Source organism: Castor canadensis, chromosome 12 (genome assembly GCF_047511655.1).
Source record: "Castor canadensis chromosome 12, mCasCan1.hap1v2, whole genome shotgun sequence".
In the NCBI taxonomy this organism is placed as follows: Eukaryota; Metazoa; Chordata; class Mammalia; order Rodentia; family Castoridae; genus Castor; species Castor canadensis.
The window spans coordinates 14,962,960-14,968,959 of NC_133397.1; positions in this window are offsets into that span (position 1 = coordinate 14,962,960).

Consider the following 6,000-nt stretch of genomic DNA (forward strand, 5'->3'; position numbering starts at 1 on the left):
GAGGAATGGAGTGAACTCTGAAGGCAGAGCCCAGGCTCTGACCTGCCCTCTTAGGGAATGGATTTAAGGAAGTATCAGAACAGGCTTCCCCTGAAGACAGAGAGATGAGTGCTGCTCTCCAAATTTGACTTTTCCAGTATGCAAGTGAAAGGAGTAATGCTGGATGTATACTTTTCCTTTCCTGATCCAGAAAACAGACATGTTTATTTAGAGATTCAAAATTTTGTAGAATGTTCTTGAAGCCAGAAGAGCCTCTGAGGATTCCTGCTTTGAGGACACCAAGTGGTAAACATGGTGGAAAACCTGCAGTTCTACAAGAATTCAGGAATGTCTGTCTCTGGTGGGAACAGAAGGGGGCTTTGTCCATTATCACCCTATAGGAATGGTGCTTCTAAGTGTGCTCATGGGGGTTCTTCACTCTCTCCCCCTCACCCCCTCATCTCAATCCTTGCCATATCCTTCTGTTAAAATCTATGCCATATCAAGAGGCTCTGGTGACAAAAATTTGCAGGGCCTTGTGTTGAACTAGGCTTCTCATATACCACATGGGCCTCCTCTTGTTCATTTCCGTGAGAAGAAATGGCAGCCCTTTGCTCAGGAATGGTGGAGTGGCTGGCTAAATGCCCACCTTATAGGGATACTGGCAAGGGCTACGGGAGTGAAGTGGCAGAGGAAGAAGCCAGGCAACACAATCTAAGGCCCAGTGATACCTGTTTCTTCATTGATAGGTCCTGGGAATTGGGGTTCAATTGAGTGAGACCAATTCAGGGAGTTTCATCTTAAAATTTTTTCCTACTCTGTGTCCTCATTCTCTTCCAGTTCTTCAGAATTGTTTTGCTATCATCTTCAGGTGTTCTTTATGGTGGTTTGAAAGGTCATGGAATGACCCAGTGACCTGCCCCAATGGATTGATGTTTGGGGCCTGGGTTTTTGGGAGTCTAGTGAGTTCACTGATACTGGACAGGTGGTCTCTTCTCTTTTGGCCACATACACTGCTTGCTGATCTTTGCCTTTGTGGTGTCTCTTTTCTTTCCCTTTGCTGAACACCCTACTTTATTGAAAGTATCTGCCACTTTTAGGTGTGCTGGTTCTTTTTTATCCTGTGGAGGCTTAGATGGGCAGATACAGGTAGACTTTGTGACTTTACTTATTCTTCCTGTTTTTTTTTTTTTTTGCCAGAGATATTTGGTCTCTCAGTTGCTTTTGTACATGCCCAAGTTCTTCCACATGTGTTAATTTTATACTTAACTCAAGGGTTTGGGGGACACTTGGGGGTCATGGTGGGTCTTTAAGCTTGGAGGTTGATTCATATTACTTGAGAAGCTTTCATTATCATCCAGGAGAGAGTGATTTGTAACACATGGAACTGTCAATATCTATCTTTTTTGATCTAGAATAACAGCAGGTTCCATATGGTTCAATTTAGTGTCAAGAGTGACTTGTGTTAGCCAAAAGGTGCTTCTCAGGGTCCTAGACAAACTTATGATGCCTGTTTAAAGGAAGAAGCAAGTATCACGGATCTGGGATTTTCTGTAAAACTCACAGCTGTGTGATGAGGAGGCCAGGAGGTGCCTCTCTGAGCTGGTTTTCTCAGGCTAGAGGTGAATAGAATAATTGCTGGGTTTCTTTCTGTTCCTTGTGCTTAGATATTGTTTGGAAACAGTAGTTTCCAAATCGACTAGTTCTGCTTGAACTTTGTTTAGATTATACACTTGCATAATAAAAATAAGTTTTAACCTGCCATCTATTTTTTCTTATATTCTCTGCCAATAGAGTACTGGTCAATCCAATTTTTTTCTTGTTATTGCAGACCTAGGGAGTTGGCTACTTTAAAACTTTGGTTATTAGAAATATTTGCAAGGTAGGTGTTTTGGTGCATGTCTATAATCTCAGTACTCAGTAGACAGAGGAAGGAGGATGGAGAGTTTAAAGCCAGCTTGGGCAATGGTAGCATGAGACCCTGTCTTAAAACAAAATGAAAACAAAAGGGCTGGGGGCATAGCTCAAATTGAAGAGCATTCGCCTAACATGCACAAAGCCTTAGGTTCAATCCCCAGTACCACCAAAGCAAGACAAACAAAGAAGACAGACAAACAAAGTGAAAACTATGTAAAGGGTCACTTATTTCCTGTGTCTGTGGCAGGAGTAAAGGCCCCTGGAGGGCTGGCAAGAGGTTAGGGGGAGTAGCAATGAATACATTAGTTTGGTTTGCTTTCAAATCACCCCTGGTTTAACCCTTGGTCATTTTCAGCATCTGTCATTTTGTCCTGCCAGGACGAAGTCCAAAACATTTAGGAATGCAGGAGAGAGGAGGGGTGAGCTGAGAAAGAAAAGGCAGGGAGGTTTTGGATGTATAAGCACTGCTTATAGCCATGGAATGTGACAGCAAGGAGGGACTCTGGAGGTCATTTGCCCTGCCCTCCATTTTGCAGTGAAGAGTGAATTGCTCAAGGCAGCATAGAGACCAAATCCAGACTAGAACACAGCTATAGCTCGGTCTCTTCCTTCCCTCCCTCCCTCCCTCTCTGCTTCGCGTCCTGGTTTCTTTTTATTATGAAAGATTTCAAGTTTATACAAAAGTGGCTGGAATGGTATCATCCACCTACATCTGCCCATCACCCAGCTTCTGCAATTATCTACTCATAAGAAATATTTTATCTTTTTCATGACTCACTTTTTCCCCTTCTCTGTTTATTTTGAAGCAAAGTTCATCCTATCATTAAATCCATAAATATTTCAGTGAGTATCTTTAAGAGAGCAATCCTTCTGAGCATAATTGCCATGCCATTAATAAAATGAAAAGTTAATGATAATTCCTTAATACTACAAAGCACTCAGTCTTAGAAGGCATTGCATACGTATTACTTTCTAAGTATTTGACATTTTTGAACACCTGGTTCAGGTAAGAATTTCTAAATATCGTGTGGTCAGAACTCACATGAATGCAGTGAACCCCAAAGAATAATTGAAGTGATTTCTGCTTAGATTCTCAAGGTATCAAGGATGGATTTTTATTTTCTCAGTTTTTAAAAGACCTTCGGGGGCTGAGATGACATTCCCTGCAGCTTAAATTTAACCTACACATTGTGAAGGGCAGTTTCAGGTGCATTTGTCTTTGTTTCCCTCCACTGCAAGTGGAACCAACCACTAATTTCCTGTTGAATAACGAATATGTTTTTCAACTCATTAGGTTTCCACTTGGAGTGCTCTTTGCCTGCTATAAAGAATCCCAGTTTTAGCTGGGCATAGTGGTCTGTGCCTGTAATCCCAGCTACTCAGGAGGTGGAAGCAGAAGATTTCAAGTCCACGTTCAGCCCAGGCAAAGGCATCACAAAACTCTGTCTCAAAAACAAAATTAAAAGCAATCAAACAAACACACAAATGGGCTGGAGCCATGGCTCAAGTGGTGAACACTTGCCTAGCATGTATGAGTCCCTGGGCTACAATCTCAGTAAACCACCCCTGGGGGGAAAAAAAATCCCATTTTAAAAAGCTTTACTCACTTTAATTTTTTCCAGGCAGGTGGGAGAAGAGAGAGAAAATGTTTGTTTATTAAGTTCATACAATTTGATCAATATTCGGATCAGATAGATTTTCAGTAGAAAGCTTAAACAACGTTCCTGAAGCAGTAACTCCCGATGGCTGCTACGAGAAGTTATTCCACACTTGATGGCCTTATTAAAGCAATGGGAATCTATTCTATTCCAGTTCTGGAGCCCAGATGTTTTGAACCAAGTCCTAGGGGCTAAAATAAGGAAGCTTCAGGGGGAGAATCTGGTTTTCTGTTGCCTGTATTCATGGCTTGTGGCCATTCTCTCCCATCTCTGCCTCCATGGCCAAATTGTCCTCTGTGCCACATCTCTCTCGGCCTTGCTTTATAAAGACACGCACGAGTATATTTGGAACTCACATGGTCAACTCAGGCTACTTTCCCTACATCAAGATCCCCAACTTAATCACATCTGCAAAGTCTTTTTGCGATATAGCGTAGCATTCAGAGGTTCCAGGAGTTAGGACCTGGAAATCTTTGTGAACCATTATTCAGTCTCCTACATCCTTAGGTGAGGATGACTCCAGGATTATTAAATGACTGCTAAGGACCTTTAATTTTAATTGTGGGCTAATATGAATGCACCATACTGGTTGGGAAAAAGGGACAGTGGATAAAAGCATACATTTTTGTGTCAGACAAATTTAAATTGTAATCCTAGCTTTGTCTTGGATCATGGGAAACTTTTTAACCTCTTTGAGCCTCAGTCTTCTGATATGTATGTGGTGATAATATCAACCTCTTCACAGGAACAGTGTGAGAGTTAAGCATGCTGGTCTCTTTACAGTACTTTTTACAGTGTTTGACATATCATATGTTTCTGCAAATGGTTTTCCATATCACAACGCACAACTCCTTTTAGCTTATCTCAGGTGGTTAGGTACTGACTGTCAAAACATTTAGAGGTATCAGTAGAAAGATAATTTATGACATATTATTGTGTGAAAAGACATTGAAGCTGATGTCAAATGACAAAGTGTAAATCTGAAATAGCAGACTAACAAATAATATTGCAGAAATTTTTGAGTAGATTTGTAAGGAATTTTGGAAAGCAGAAAATATCAGAGATGCAATGGATTCAAAGATGGGAAAGAGCACTGAATCTGGAGTCAGAATACCTTTCGTTTGTGCTCTAGATTTATTTATTCCTCTCTGACTGGGCTCAGGGAACCCACTTGACTCTAAGCTTCTGTGTTTTAATGTATGAAAGGGGAAGAATAAGGCTGCAGTTGTGAGTATATAAAAATGCTTCAAGTATGTTCTTAAACACTTTATAGTAAGAAGCCATCAGGACACCCCTTTCTCTGGTAAGAAAGACAAAGAAGACCCACCTACATGTGGGTCCACAATGAACTTTCTTGCATAATTAAACAGATAAAAAAAAATCAACAAACAGAATATCTGGCTCTTGAAGCACTGAGTAGCATTTGAACCCAGTTTTACCTTCCAAACAAATCCTGCCTGCCACCACCATGAGTGAACATTTTATTGAAAAGTTCCATGGTGCTGTAAGGCCAGATGTATGAAGCACACACAGCTCTTTTTCCAGTAGCAATTATCTGATGAAACTGTGCCTTGTCTGTGGCAGGCCAACAGGCTCTATTCCCATTGGAACAGGGAGCACGTGCTATGGTATTTATAAACTGTAAAAGATGTTTGTCTGCGTGCACAGCACATGCATTCATCCCTGAGTGCCAGCAACAAATAGCCTTCCTGTTGCTGACAAGCTAATGATGAATTCATAAATTCTGTCAGCAAAATTACCATTGCAAGGGATTCTCTGCACAGATGAGGACAACTCCTGCATATGCAGTTTTAATTGTGGTTTGAGCAGAGGGCAAAGATCTGGGTCAGAGACTTGATGCATCCTTCTCCATGTCAGCCCTAGCAGGATCTAGAGATAAAGGGAGAATCCTGGTGCACGGCATCATAGAGAAAGTGAACCATGGGCGTCAGTGTGCTCAGAACCCTCACTTCATCCCTCCCACTACCTCGTAAGAGAAGCCTTCAGAGCCAGCACAGACATCATCTCTCTTCATTGCTGGGGGCTGCAGAGGCCAGGACTTCTGAATCCTACCGAGGCTTCCTAGGGTGTTGATTGTGTTGGGAATATTCATGGGAATCGTTTGTGTTTGCTTATACCCTTTGTCTCTGGGCAGACCTAACAGCTGAGCAACTCATAAAAACGAGCCAAAGCCCTCCACGGTGTTCATAGCAGTAGGTACAGGCCCTCTCCATCATTCCCTTCCTGTTTCTACTGCATCTGGGTGTGAGCTGGCTCCTGCTCTCAGCATTGACTTTTGTTCACCATCTGCCCGTGAGTCTTGACAAATTATTTCTGTTCCTTACTCCAGTGTACCTCATTCCCCCAGTCTATGTGTACTCCCATGTTAGATCATTTTCCTTGGTAATGTACTCCAAATAACCTAAATAACCAAATGTACTCCTAA